Source organism: Trachypithecus francoisi, unplaced genomic scaffold, assembly GCF_009764315.1.
Source record: "Trachypithecus francoisi isolate TF-2019V2 unplaced genomic scaffold, Tfra_2.0 Lachesis_group2, whole genome shotgun sequence".
Classification (NCBI taxonomy): domain Eukaryota; kingdom Metazoa; phylum Chordata; class Mammalia; order Primates; family Cercopithecidae; genus Trachypithecus; species Trachypithecus francoisi.
Window position 1 is genome coordinate 126,881,297 of NW_022681465.1, and position 16,289 is coordinate 126,897,585.

Sequence of the window (16,289 nt, forward strand, 5' to 3'; positions counted from 1 at the left end):
TAGCTCCTTCCACGTCCCTGCAAAGGACATAATCTCATTCCTTTTTTCGCTGCATAGTATTCCATGGTGTATATGTACCACATTTTCTTTATCCAGTCTATCATTGATGGACATTTGGGTTGATTTCATGTCTTTGCTATTGTGAATAGTGCTGCAATGAACATATGTGTTCATATAAAATATATGTGTTCATATAAAATACAATATTCCCTTGGGTATATACCCTGTAATGGAATTGTTGGGTCAAATGGTATTTCTGGTTCTAGGTCTTTGAGGAATTGCCACACTGTCTTCCACAATGGTTGAACTAATTTACATTCCCACCAACAGTATAAAAGTGTTCCTATTTCTTTGCAACCTTGCCAGTATCTGTTGTTTCTTGACTTTAATAATCATCATTCTGACTGGTGTGAGATGGTATCTCATTGTGGGTCTGATTTCCATTTCTCTAATGCTCAGTAGTGTTAAGGGTTTTTTTCATATGTTTGTTGGCTGCATAAATGTCTTCCTTTGAGAAGTTTCTCTGTTCATGTCCTTTGTCCACTTTTTAATGGGGTTGTCTGTTCTTTTGTTGTAAATTTAAGTTCCTTGTAGATACTGGATACTAGACCTGTGTCAGATGGATAGGTTGCAGAAATTTTTTCCCATTCTGTAGGTTGCCTGTTCACTCTGAAGATAGTTTCTTTCGCTGTGCAGAATTTATTTAGTTTAATTAGATCCCATTTGTCAATTTTGGCTTTTGTTGCAATTGCTTTTCATGTTTTCATCATGAAATCTTTGCCTGTGCCTATGCCCTGTATGGTATTGCCTAGATTTTCTTCTAGGTGTTTTATAGTTTTGGGTTTTACATTTAAGTCTTTAATCCATCTTGAGTTTATTTTTGTATAAGGTGTAAGGAAGGGGTCCAGTTTCAATTTTCTGCATATGACTAGCCAGTTATCCCAGCACCATTTATTAAATAAAGAGTTCTTTCTCCATTACTTTTTTTTTTTTTTTTTGGTCAGGTTTGTTGAAGATCAGATGATTGTAGCTGTGTGGTCTTATTTCTTATATCTCTATTCTGTCAGAGAATTAGAATTCTAATTCCATCAATGATAGTTTGATGGGAATAACACTGAATCTATTAAGTACTTTGGCATATGGCCATTTTCATGATATTGAATCTTCCTGTCCATGAGCATGGAATGTTTTTCCATTTGATTGTGTTCTCTCTGATTGCCTTGAGCAGTGGTTTATAGCTCTCCTTGAAGAGGTCTTTCATTGCCCTTGTTAGTTACATTCCGAGGTATTTTATTATCTTTGTAGCAATTGTGAATGAAAGTTCATTCATGATTTGGCTATCTGCTTTGTCTATTGTTGGTATAAGAGAATGCCTGTGATTTTTGCACACTGACTTTGTATCCTAAGACTTTGTCGAAGTTGCTTATCAGCTCAAGAAGCTTTTGGATTAAGATGATAGAGTTTTCTAGACATGAGATCATGTCATCTGCAAACAAAGACAATTTGACTTCCTCTCTTCATACTTGAATACCCTTTATTTCTTTCTCTTGCCTGATTTCCCTGGCCAGAATTTCCAATACTATGTTGAATAGGAGTGATGAGAAAAGGCATCCTTGTTTTGTATTGGTTTTCAAAAGGAAATTCAGTATGATATTGGCGGTGAGTTTATCATAAATGGCTCTTATTATTTTGAGGTATGTTTCTTCAATACCAAGTTTATTGAGAGTTGTTAACATGAAGTGATGTTGAATTTCATCGAAGGCCTTTTCCGCATCTATTGAGATAATCATGTGGTTTTCTTTTTTTTTTTTTTTTTTTTTTTTTTTTTTTTGAGACGGAGTCTCGCTCTGCCGCCCAGGCTGGAGTGCTGTGGCCAGATCTCAGCTCACTGCAAGCTCCGCCTCCCGGGTTTACGCCATTCTCCTGTCTCAGCCTCCCGAGTAGCTGGGACTATAGGCGCCCGCCACCTCGCCCGGCTAATTTTTTTGTATTTTTTAGTAGAGACGGGGTTTCACCGTGTTAGCCAGGATGGTCTCGATCTCCTGACCTCGTGATCCGCCTGTCTCGGCCTCCCAAAGTGCTGGGATTACAGGCTTGAGCCACCGCGCCCGGCCAATCATGTGGTTTTCATCTTTAGTTCTGTGTATGTAATAAGTGACATTTATTGATTTGTGTATGTTGAACCAGCCTCGCATCCCAGGGATGAAGTCAGCTTGATAATGGTGGATAAGCTTTTGGATATGATGCTGTATTCAGTTTGGTAGTAGTTTTTCTTTTGAAGATTTTTGCATTGATGTTCTGGCCTGATATTTTCTTTTCTTTTTTCTTTTTCTTTTTTTTTTTTTTTTTTTTTTTTTTGTATCTCTGCAAGGTTTTCTTATGCTGGCCTCATAAAAGGAATTAGGGAGGAGTCCCTTCTTTTCAATTGTTGGAAACAGTTTCAGAAGAAATGGTAATAGCTCCTTTTTAACCTCCGGTAGTATACAACTGTAAATCCTTCTTGTCTTGGGCGTTTTGGGTTGGTAGGCTATTTATTACTGCCTCAATTTCAGAACTAGTTATTGGTCTATTCAGGGATTTAACTTCCTCCTGATTCAGTCTTGGAAGGGTTTGTGTGTCTAGGAATTTATCCCTGTCTTCTAGATTTTCTAGTTAATTTGCATAGAGGGGTTTATAGAATTCTATGATGGTTGTTTGCATTTCTGTAGAGTATGTGGTGCTATCCCCTTTGAAACTTTTTATTATGTCTATTTAACTCTTCTCTCTTTTTTTTATTAATCTAGCTAGTGGTCTATCTATTTTATTAATTTTTTCAAAAACCCAGCTCCTGGATTTGTTAATTTTTGAAGGGTTTTTCATATTTCTATCCCTTTCAATTCCACTCTGATCCAGGTTATTTCTTGTCTTCTGTTAGCTTTGGGTTGTGTTTGCTCTTGGTACTCTATTTCTTTTAGTTGTGAAGTGAGGATGTTGATTTGAGATATTTCTAGGTTTCTGATTTAGTGTTATAAATTTCCCTCTTAACACTGCTTTAGCTGTGTCCCAGATATTCCGGTATGCTGTTTCTTTGTTCTCATTCATTTGAAAGAACTTCTTGATTTCTGCCCTAATTTCTTTATTTACCCAGAGTCATTCACGAGCAGGTTATTCAATTTCCATGCAGTTGTGTGGTTTTGAGTGAGTTTCTTAATCTTGAGTTCTAATTTAATTGCATTGTAGTCTGAGAGACTGTTATGATTTCAGTTCTTTTACACTTGCTGAGGAGTGGTTTACTTCCAATTATGTGATCAATTTTAGACTCAGTGACATGTGGTGCCTAGAAGAATGTATATTCTGTTGTTTAGGGATGGAGAATTCTGCAGATATCTATCAGGTCCACTTGATTCAGAGCTGAGTTCACATCCTGAATATCTTTGTTAATTTTCTATCTCAATGATTTGTCTAATATTGACAGTGGGGTGCTAAAGTCTTCCACTATTATTGTGGGGGAATCTAAGTCTCTTTGAAGGTCTCTAAGCAATTGTTTTATAAATCTGGGTGCTCCTGTAATGAATGCATATATATTTAGGATAGTTACTCTTCTTTTGAATTGAACCCTTTGCCATTACGTCATGTCCTTCATCTTTTTTGATCTTTGTTGGTTTAAAGTCTGTTTTGTCAGAAACTAGGATTATAACCCCTGCTTTTTTCTGCTTTCCATTTGCTTGGTAAATTTTCCTCCTTTCCCTTATTTTGAGCCTATGTGTGCCTTTGCACATGAGATGAGTCTCTTGAATACAGCACACTAATGGATCTTGACTCTTTATTCAGCTTGCTATTCTGTGTCTTTTAATTGGGGGCATTTAGCCCATTTACATTTAAGGTTAATATTGCTATGTGTGAATTTGATCCTGTCATCATGATGCTGGCTAGTTAATTTAGCAGATTTGTTAATGTGGTTGCTTCATAATGTCATTGGTCTGTATACTTCAGTGTGTTTTTGTAGTGGCTGTAATGGTTTTTCCTTTCCATATTCAGTGCTTCCTTCAGAGCAGGCCCTCCTTCCTTGCAGAGCAGGCCTGGTGGTGATGAATTCCTTTAGCATTTACTTGTTTGAAAAGGATTTTATTTCTCCTTCCCTTATGAAGCTTAGTTTGCCTGGATATGAAATTCTGGGTTGGATATTAATTTCTTTAAGAATGTTGAACATTGTCCCCCCAATCTCTTCTGGCTTGTTTTCACTGAGGTCCACTGTTAGTCTGATGGGCTTCCCTTTGTAGGTGACCTCATCTTTTTTTCTGGCTGCCCTTAACATTTTTTCTGTCATTTCAATGTCATCCCAGGGATATCAGAGTTCTGTCTTAAACCCCTGGTTGGAGTTGCTGTAATTCCTGCCCCAGCTGATGAGGAGGGATGGATGGATCTACACACCCCATCCCCACAAATAAGCAATCTGGCTATGATCTGCCACAGCCACTGTGCTGCTCTGTGAGGAATGCCTCCCAGTCCAAACTGTCCAGTTGCTCAGGCACTAGTAGGGGAAAATGGCCCACTGGAGCTGCAGTGATGGCGGCTGCCCTTCTCCCTGGGAGCCTACTGTAGTTTTTACTAAAATAAAATTGTAAAAAAAAAGTTTTCCAGCCAGGCACGATAGGTCACGCCTGCAATCCCAGTACTTTGGGAGGTCGAAGCAGGTGGATCACGATGTCAGGAGATCAAGACCATCCTGGCAAACATCGTGAAACCCCGTCTCTACTAAAAATACAAAAATTAGCCAGGCATGGTGACATGTGCCTGTAATCCCAGCTGCTTGGGAGGTTGAGGAAGGAGAATCGCTTGAACCAGGGAGTCAGAGGTTGCAGTGAGCCAAGACTGTGCCATTGCACTCCAGCATGGTGACAGAGCAAGACTCTGTCTTTAAAAAAAAAAAAAAAAAAAAAAAGTTTTCCTTAAAATCACAGTTTAACAGTAGTTGAAAACCAGAAATCTTTGGTCTGGACTAAATCCTGAATGCATGACCTTTATCTGTTCCCCTGGATTTTATTTTTTAAAAGTTTAATTTCTGTTAAAATATAAATGCTGAATTTACTTCCTTACAGTTCTAGAGGTCAGTTTAAAATCAGTTTTGGCAGTGCTGTGTTCATTCTGGAGGGTATCTAGAATGAGAGAATCTATTTTCTTGCCACTTTCAGCTTCTAGAGGACACCTGCATTCCTTGACTCATGGTCCCCTCCTCCATCTTCAAAGAACATTACTCCAGCCTCTGATTATTTTATCACATCTCCTCTGTCTTTGACCTTCTTGCCTCCCTTTTATAAAGATCTTTTCAATTACACTGAATTTACCCAGATAATCCAAGAAAATCTACAAATCTCAAGATTCTTAACTTGATTTTATGGGGGAGAAAGGGCCATTATTCAGCCTGCCACAGCCATTCTCCCTCTCATTACTTAAATATTCTCCTATTTATGTTACCTTCCTGATTCCTGTGGGCACTAGAGTTAGTAGACTTTGACTTCCAAAAGGGGAATCTTACCTACTTGGATTACTGAAGAAGCACAACTCTAGTTAGAGGTTGGTTATCAGACTCACACAACATAAAAAGTTTTTAATAGGCTGGGCATGGTGGCTCATGCCTGTAATCCCAGCACTTTGGGAGGCCAAGATGGGTGGATCACCTGAGTTCAAGCGTTCAAGACCAGCCTAACCAGCATGGTGAAACCCCATCTCTACTAAAAATACAAAAATTAGCTGGGCATGGTGGCGGGCACCTGTAATCCTAGCTACATGGGAGGCTGAGGCAGGAGAATCGCTTGAACCCAGGAGGCGGAGGTTGCAGTGAGCCAAGATGGCGTCATTGCACTCCAGCCTGGGTGATAGAGCAAGACTCTGTTTCAAAAATTAAAAATAATAATAATAATAATAATAATGTTTTAATAAAATGTGAACTGCATTTAGTTTTATCAAAGGATACATGAAATGAAATATATTAGAAATAATATCTTCACCACATCAAGAGGTGCCAATCATGGACAGCTTCTTTGACCCCTTGTCTCCACCAACTGTGGCATGGAGGGCTGACAAGGACGAGGGCCAATGGGAGTGGGAATCACCTCAACATAAGTTGCAACCTGAGTACAGGCACCATACCATATCTATTTGTTTGTACTAAAACAATTTATCATAATTTTGGTAATTCACTTCAAGTCTTGTGATAGTTTTGTAAAGAAATACAATATATTTCTTCTTTTTCTCTTTCTTCTTTTCCTCCTCTTATTCTTTTCTTTATCATCATCATAGTTTTCATCTACAGCTATTATTTATTGAATTCTTTGTCTTTTTACTTGGCTAGGCGTTTATATATTATATATATAATTAATAATGATTTAATTCTATAAAATAATGAAATAACAATATTTTCCTTTTTTTACATAGGCAGACACTTTATATCCCTTTCTCTGTTTTGTTTTTATCTTATCACATATGCCACATAATATGTACAGTATTTGTTTTCTTTTTATTTTATTTATTTTTATTTATTTATTTATTTATTTTTGAGGCAGAGTCTCACTTTGTTACCCAGGCTATAGTGCAGTGTTGTGATCTCGGCTTACTGCAACCTCTGCCTCCCGGATTCAAGTGATTCTCCTATCTCAGCCTCTTGAGTATCTGGGATTATAGGTATGCACCACCATGCCTGGCTTTTATTTATTTATTTATTTTTTTAAGTAGAGACAGGGTTTTGCCATGTTGGCCAGTCTGGTCTCAAACTCCTGGCCTCAAGTGATCTGCCTGCCTCAGCCTCCCAAAGTGCTGGGATTACAGATGTGAGCCACAGTGCCTGAGCTGGACTGCATTTCTTTATCTTGTTTATTACCCATCTTCTCTGTAATGCAATCTAAGTGAGAAAAGAAATTTTTGGCCTTTTGTTTTTTAAATTTTTATGCTGCTATCTCCATGGATTGTAGCACAGTACTTTGCATACAGTAACTCCTCAGATATTTAATAACTCTGCTACATGTGTAGAAAAAGTTATGGACTAATGGGGAAGACAGAACACTAAACAACTGAAATCCATTCCATGAGAGTAGAAATAAGGGGTGAAACTTAGGTCTTTGTCTATTTATTGGCTATTCTCTAGAGATTCCCATTCTAGAGGGGAAGAGAAAATAAGAAGATATTTAGAATATGGAAAAATGAAAGGTGTAAAAAAAGACTAGGATGTGGTGGGTATGTTGAAGGAAAACACGTGCACACAGTGCCATGTTAGAAGAGTCAGGCATGGCTTCCCAGAGGAGGATGTTTCAATAGGATGGAAACCTATTTTGGAGGGAAAATTAATATGCATTGCTTTAGGGCCTTATTTGCTAACTTTTCAAAATTTTATTTTCTTTTTTAATATATAAAAGGGCAGAACAATTCAAAAGTCAGCTCAAGAAATTTTACTTAGAGCCTAAGTATGGAAGGAATATGCCCTGTTCAACTTAAAGTGGTCAAGAATAGTTTAAAAGGTTCTAGTTAAAGTGATATTCCTTGGTTGGCTCAGTCATGTTCTGGTCATTTTCACACACAAATGTACAAATGTTTCTTCAAGGCCCAGCTTTCAATTATTTTGGGTGTATACCCAGAAGTAAAATTGCTGGATCATATGGTAATTCTATTTTAAATTTTTTGAGGAGCCACCATACTGTGATCCCTAGAGTTGTACCATGTTACATTTCAATTAACAGTACAGGAGGGTCCCAATTTCTCCATGTTGTCACCAACACTTGTTCTCTGTTCCTTTGTTTTGTTTTTTGTATTTTGATAGTAGCCTATCTACTTCTAATGGATGTGAAGTAGTTCTGGGCAATTTGATTTTAGATGAGTCATCTAATTTAGCTACATTTCTGTCTCCTTTCCTTAAAACAACATTTCATCAAATTTGTCTGAAAGGACCAAATAAATGTAATACTTGTGAATATGTCTAAAATTTCTTTGTGAAACTTAAAGATAACTCAATTTTTGAAAGGTTATTTTCTATCCTTAAAAGTGATTGAATGATTCCTCAAATAACTAGAATAATTCTACTTTGTTTTGAGGGGTCTTCTTGGCTTTTCTAGAATTCTATACCTCTGGGTTTTTCTAGAAAAAAATATAAATTCCCAAAGCTAACTCATAATTAAACATATAAGTCACCAAATAAAAACAGAAAAAGGAGTCATTTTCTCCCTTTAATTCCTTGTACTTTGCTCAAAAATACCACTGTGAAATTCTACAAATGTCAAGAAATAGATAACTTCTAAGCTATTTAAATGTGTCAGAATATAGGAAAGCTCCAAATATCCTTAATTCATTCTACAAAGCTAGCAGAACACTAACCACAAACTAGAAAGTGATACTATAATCAAAGGAAACTATAATAATATCACTTGAAAACTGAAGCAAAGAAACTATTAGGAACATGAAATAGCAGTATATTAAAACAATAATTTACTATTAAATTATTCTTAGAAATCTAATCCATAAATGAAGTACATTCCACTAATAGCAGGGAAAAAAAAAAATCCCTCTGAAGTTGAAAGGCATGTAAGAACATTTATCATCACTTCATAATTAAAATTATAGACCTTCTTTGGAAATTGGGCTAATGGTATCTATCAAAAATACAAAGTATTTCTAAGTTCATATTTATTAGAGCTACCCTGCAGAGTCCATAAAATCATTAAAGATAACATTATAAAATTAGGACAACAAGAACTCACATTTATATGTAAGCAACAGGGGGCTATGCCTTTTACCTGCATGTCCTGATTTGTATTTTGATAGGAGCCTATCTACTTCTAATGGATGTGAAGTAGTTCTGGGCAATTTGATTTTAGATGAGTCATCTAATTTAGCTACATTTCTGTCTCCTGTCCTTAAAACAATGTTTCATCAAATTTGTCTGAAAGGACCAAATAAATGTAATACTTGTGAATATGTCTAAAATTTCTTTGTGAAACTTTATGAAACATATGTTACTTTGTGAAACATCCCGGAGTGTGTGTTATTATTGGTCTCAATTTTGCAGTTAAGAAACCTATCCTCAGAGAAATTTAATAACATACCCAGAGCCACAGAGCTAGTATTATCAGACAATCAGACAGGACCCTCTTCTTCAGAATTAAGCAAGCTAGAAAAAATCATTTAATTTTCTACCAGTTTTGATGATGTACCACTAATAGTTACAGGGAATATTGTCATTGAATTTTATAGCCATTTTTGTATTGGCACTACCAATATAAAAGCCTGAGATGAGTGTCCCTGTAAAATTGAGTTTCTCCTACTCTTTGATACCATCTGTGATCATATCAGCAGGTGTTAATTGTTCTTTTGATAATACCCAAACTAATCCTATTAAGGCTAACAGTGGGAGTATGGCCTACTGAAACTTAGTACCAAAGTCCAAACATAAAAGATGATCTTATATCCATGTATGCCTCCAAATAATATACATTTTTAACTACAATGAAGTGGTCAATTTCCTAAAGACTTTGTAAGCGTCTGCCTGTAGTGTTAAATGCATTAGTTCCCCTAGCAGACCAATTAGAATAGAAAGATTAATTGGAAAATAAATTCATTGTGCAATGTTATATACAATTTACTGACTTAAAAAACTCATGAAGTAGGCTGGGCACAGTGGCTCATGACTGTAATCCCAACACTTTGGGAGGCTGGATGGGGGGATGGTGGATCATGAGGTCAGGAGTTCTAGACCAGCCTGGCCAACATAGTGAAACCCCATCTCTACTAAAAATACAAAAATTAGCCAGGTGCAGTGGCACGCGCCTGTAGTCCCAGCTACTCAGGAGGCTGAGACAGGAGAATTGCTTGAACCCCAGAAGTGGAGGTTGCAGTGGGCCGAGACCACGTCACTGCACTCCAGTCTGGGCGACAGAGCAAGATTCTGTCTCAAAACAAACAAACAAGCAAAAACTCCTAAAAATAAGTGATTTCTCTAATGTGTAGAATTTTTGTGGGTTAACATGGCACAAATCAATTAGGAAAAATAGTTGTTATTTAATAATCTGTAGGTTATTTTAGGCATTTTGTAAGATTTGTTTTCTTTTAATACAGCATACATTTTCTTTTGTTAGAGAAAAGTTTGTGGAAAAGCAGATTTCGAAACCAATATATGGAATTGGCAACTTAAGTTGAATTATAAAGTGATGATTTTTAAAATAATATACATCTATATATGCCTATGGGTACCTGTATGTATACAGAATATACACCAGCAAATCATAATATATGTTGCCTAGATTCATACTTTTGTGTTTATACTAAAATTAGGCTCCTTAAATAAGCGGCAATTACATTTATTAGAAATGCATTGTTAACAAATCAAACTACCATTGAAGTCTAGTAAATGACCAGAGCTAATCATTTGTTTTGCTGATCTCTTTTTTGATGTGCTAAGAGCCTCTAATAAGAATAGTTAAAGCATTCAGCTGAGAACTGAAGTGTGAAAACTAACATTATCTCTTAATTTGATGATAGACATTCATTGAAGCTTAGATTTTACAGTTAGTGTTTGACAGAAACTTTCCTGTCTATGTAACTTTTAAGGTGCCCACATGAAGTCCCCCAAATCATGTCTCAATAAAAGGGAATTCAGGAGTAGAGTAGAAAACTAGCTACACAAATTACTAGCACTGGTAGGACAGACATCATTGTGTTCTTAATCTTCTATTTATATGAAAAAGCCTGCAACAGATTGCATAAAGATCTGTTTGTTTGGGTTGGATTCCAGCAAAGAAGGCTACATGCTCGCAAATAAGCCAAAACACCATATTACCTAGGGAATTAGAAGGTTGGAAGTGTTTAAGCATAAATGCAAGTATACATTTTATCACTCTCTCAAGTGTATTTATGGGACAACAGTTAAGTAAAATAATAATTAATACATTAATTGCTTTACTTATTGTTGAATTAAGTTCAGAATTTGTTTTGATGCATTTCTGACACTAAGCACACATGTGGGAACACACACAAACACACACACTTCCATATGTGCACACAACACCTATAAACCTCATCCTCTGATGTATACCTACACTCATACCCACACATTCACTCTGGTTATCCACATTTATTCTAATTTTAAGCTGGGATAGTAATGCATGCATGTATTTGTGTTATTTTTTAACAGTTAGCTTGTATGTAGGTCAAGACACTAATTTTTCCTTCTGTAGTTAATATAATTTTAACAGATATAAAAATTAGTATATTTTTCAATTTACTGTCTCAATGTAAACTAAGGCAGAGTTTGCTTAATCAAGTTATTGAATTCTAACTGCTTTCAGTAAATATTAAAATTTTCTTAATTTTAAGAAATAATTTAATTTAAATAATTTCTAGGAGATGTATTTTACATCTTTATAATACTCCTCAAGATTATATTACTTCAAAATCTTACTTTTTAAATATAAGCTGAAAGAAGACCTTATTTTAAATCAATTATTCTCACAAGTAATTGGTTGGAGTTGTTTTGGGTATCTTCACTGAAACTTACAATTTTGATTTCCTATAACATTTTCAAGATATCGATATCATTGTGGTTCATTCTTTGATTATTCTTTGTGAATCCCTATAGTCTACCATGTGCTGGGCACTTTGCTTGATTTCAAGTGTACAAAGCTTAAGAGCATTTTTCCCTGTTCTAATGGAGCTCTGAGCTCCATGGAGTGAAGGGAACAATTTGTAAATATGATTTATTATAACAGAAACACAATGGATGTGAACAGGGATAGAGATGTAGAAGACCTACAGGACAGTTCTGCAACAGATTGGTCAATTAGCTTCTGAGCACAGATAAATGCATAGAAGGATAGAATGTCAGAAAAACTGAAAAAGCCATTCAAAATACAGCATCTAACTTAGATTCTAGAATCCTTTGCAATTGTTTATGAAAGATCTAACCTGTACGTCCATGTAGAGATTCTTACTCATATTTAAGCAAGCTGAAAACGTACATTTGAGCAGATGGGCTTATTATTGTTTAGGTTGTATTTTGGGTTTTTTGGTTGCTGTTATAATGAAACAAATGCTATCTGTAAACTAATGTGCAAATCGGGAAAGTTAACACATATATACATTGTATATAGGAAAGTATTTAAACAAAATTTTGAGTCAAGGGACAACTTCCCGTGTCTCTTGGATCTGATGTGAGTGCTTTTCACAGATATAATCCCTGAAGAAATACATGGAGCTAGAAAGCACCTGAGTTCAGTTTTATTAGTTGATGATCTGAGGTAACTGATGGTCATTTTACTTCTGGCTCTGAGAAAGGGAGACAATGATGAAAGGAATAGAATATGATCAATGAAGTGCATAGAAACAAAATAAGAAAAGATAAACTTTTAAGATGATTCCTTTCATGAGATTGCATTTTTATTTTTAAAAATTAGTTTATTTTATTAGTTTTTTAAAAATATATGAAAGTATTAAAAGCTAATACTCAGGTTTTTATGTTACAAAATAGCCACCCAAAAACGCAATGTGGATATCTTTCTAAACACATGAATTTGCATGATTTTCCCCTACTGCACGCCAGAGAATGAATACCACGTATGACACTATCAGCATGCTCCAAATTAAGGAAGTATTTATCTTTGTCATTAACATCTCCCTTCCCCACATATATACCTCCAAGCACCCTTCAATGAAAGGTTCAATGTACAACATTTTTGGTCTAATCTGAATGTGATTAATTTTGTCTTGGTGGTATTCTGTCAACCTAGATAATACTTGACTGTAGCTCTGTGTGCATTTATGCATAATTTTTATGGAATTTTAAGAATACTGATGGTGTGTAATTGATTGAGATAATAAGTAAAAGATCATCAGCTCTTTTATAAGGTCTCTTTACTTTAGCTTCTAGATACCTATTTTTCTGCCTCTCCTATTGCAGACAAAAAAAAAAAAAAAAAGCAGCATCCAGTTACTTTTATGCAAATATTTCTGGGGCTCTGATCCTGTAAGGGCCTCTTTTAATCTTTCCATGAGCAACTTTTTTTAGAATGCACAGATTTTGTTTTCTCTTCAGCAAGTGTATTATAAAAACAATGCATGGTCAACCTAAAATTTTGAAAAGAGAAATGATTTTAAGAAGAAAATGAAGGTCATCATTAATACCTTCAATACTTATTATTTGTGTGTATTAATTCACTTCCAGAAGTGTGCTCTTATGTGTATGTCTCAAAAAACTGAAATGATAAGGTACTTAACAATTGCTTAACATGCTCTGACTACATATCATGAATATTTGTTAGTGTCACAAAATGTTTTTCTAAATCATGATTTTAAATGGCCATGTACTATTTCAGGATGTGGCTGTCACAAAATTTATTCACTTAATCAGAGTTTTTAAAAATTCAACTTCTTATAAAGAATGATATAACAAATGTCCTTATGCACAAATTTTCTTGCACATATTTGATTTTTTTATTAGTTTAAAAGGAAGAGCTATGCTCAAAGGTATACTCTTGGTTTTTTTGTTTTTTTGTTTTTTTTTTTTTTCCGACAGTCTCACTCTGTCACCCAGGCCGGAGTGCAGTGGTATGATCTCCACTCACTGCCATCTCCCCGCCTCTAGGTGCAAGAGAGTCTCACATCTTAGCCTCCCAAGTAGCTGGGATTACAGGCATTTGCCACTGTGCCTGGCTAATTTTTGTATTCTAGTAGAGATGGAGTTTCACCATGTTGGCCGGGCTGGTCTCAAACTCCTCACCTCAGATAATCTGTCCACCTCGACCTCCCAAAGTTCTGGGATTAAGGCATGAGCCAACCAGCCCTGCTGGTATGCTCGTTTTGATAGCATTGATGATTCCTGACAAATAACTTTCCAACATAGCTGTGCTGTGCTGACTTTACACTATGAGTGCATTGTATCAAAAGTACTTGAAAAGTACTTTTCATACTTTTGCTAACAATGGGTATTAAACTTGTAATTACCCATATGATACATGCAAAAGCTATAATTTTTAAATTTTTAGCTACTAAAAGATGTCTATAACGTTCTGGGCTTTTGTGAGCTCCTTTGTAAACTGGCATTTTAACTTTCAAATGCTGGTAATTTACATTTTATCTTTAATTTTGAGGCACTGAATGACAAGATGAAATAAAGGAGATGCTTTAACAAGCCAGGGAGAAATATATATTATATATTTATATATATTTATATGTTATATTTATATATTTATATATGTGGGTATTTATATATGTATATATATATATAAATGTGTATATATATATACAAATATGTAATATATACTATATTTCAATTTTATATTTATAAAATAATACAATTTTATATATTATATGTTTTATAAATACATAAACACACACACATTTTTCCCCAAATTGCTACATGATAGCAGACCCTGTAAGTATTCAACAAATCACTGTTGATTTTTGACTAACCATGAAAATGTTAAGTGACACCTTTATCAAGAGATAATTGATAAGCCAGTGGTAGGTCCAAAACTAATACTAGTAAAATATTTATCACAGACTAAGTAATAAACACAAGGTTTGTCTAAATGTGATTAGAACCATGTATTTCTAAATACCTTGTAAAAGATATTTAAAGATATTATTTTTCAGGCAAGGTAAAGTACAGAATTAAGTGACGTCATTAAAAGTGCAACAAATTTGCTATTGTGAATAGTGCCGCAATAAACATACGTGTGCATGTGTCTTTGTAGTAGAGTAATTTATAATCCTTTGGGTATATACCCAGTAGTGGGATGGCTGGGTCATATGGTACATCTAGTTCTAGATCCTTGAGGAATCGCCATACTGTTTTCCATAATGGTTGAACTAGTTTACAATCCCACCAACAGTGTAAAAGTGTTCCTATTTCTCCACATCCTCTCCAACACCTGTTGTTTCCTGACTTCTTAATGATTGCCATTCTAACTGGTGTGAGATGGTATCTCATTGTGGTTTTGATTTGCATTTCTCTGATGGCGAGTGATGATGAGCATTTTTTCATGTGTCTGTTGGCTGTATGGATGTCTTCTTTTGAGAAATGTCTGTTCATATCCTTTCCCCACTTTTTGATGGGGTTGTTTGCTTTTTTCTTGTATATTTGTTTGAGTTCTTGGTAGATTCTGGATATTAGCCCTTTGTCAGATGAGTAGGTTGCAAAAATTTTTTCCCATTCTGTAGGTTGCCTGTTCACTCTGATGGTAGTTTCTTTGGCTGTGCAAAAGCTCTTTAGTTTAATTAGATCCCATGTGTCAATTTTGGCTTTTGCTGCCGTTGCTTTTGGTGTTTTAGACATGAAGTCCTTGCCCATGCCTATGTCCTGAATGGTACTACCTAGATTTTCTTCTAGGGTTTTTATGGTATTAGGTCTAACATTTAAGTGTCCATCTGTGACAGACTGGATTAAGAAAATGTGGCACATATACACCATGGAATACTATGCAGCCATCAAAAAGGATGAGTTTGCGTCCTTTGTAGGGACATGGATGCAGCTGGAAACCATCATTCTTAGCAAACTATCACAAGAAGAGAAAACCAAACACCGCATGTTCTCACTCATAGGTGGGAACTGAACAATGAGATCACTTGGACTCGGGAAGGGGAACATCACACACTGGGGCCTATCATGGGGAGGGGGGAGGAGGGAGGGATTGCATTGGGGAGTTATACATGATATAAACGTCATGCACATGTACCCTAGAACTTAAAGTATAATAAAAAAAATAAATAAATAAAATAAAATAAAAAAAATAAAAAAATTAAAAAAAAAAAAAAAAAAGTGCAACAAATTTCCATTTTAGCAAACATTTTCTCTCCTTTGTGAATAGGAATGGCCATTTTAGCTCTTTATGTGTGAAAAAAAGGAGCCTACATTGAAGGGACAAATGAATCTATTAGATTATGGGTTTTATGGAACATTTGAAGTACAGATAACACATTAGGTTTTATTCAAAGTATAATAGGATGCCAGTGTGTGATGTTAAGCAGGAGAATGACATTAGCTGATGGCATTTTAAAAGATTCTGGTTGCTTTGGGGAGAGTGAATTGTTGGAAGACAAGAGTGAAGGCTGGGCTACAGTTTGGAGGTTACTGCGAAAGTTCAGGAGACAAATAACCATAGCTTGAGATAGAAAGGTAGCACTGGACAAGCAGAGAGAGTCTATTTTGTTGACAGTCTTGCTGATGCTGATGGACTAAATAAAGTAGATGAAGAAGGGAAAATTTCATGCTAATTAGATAATGAATGAATGGATACAGATTAAGTGTTCTAAGGAGAGAAAGAAAAATTTTTTTG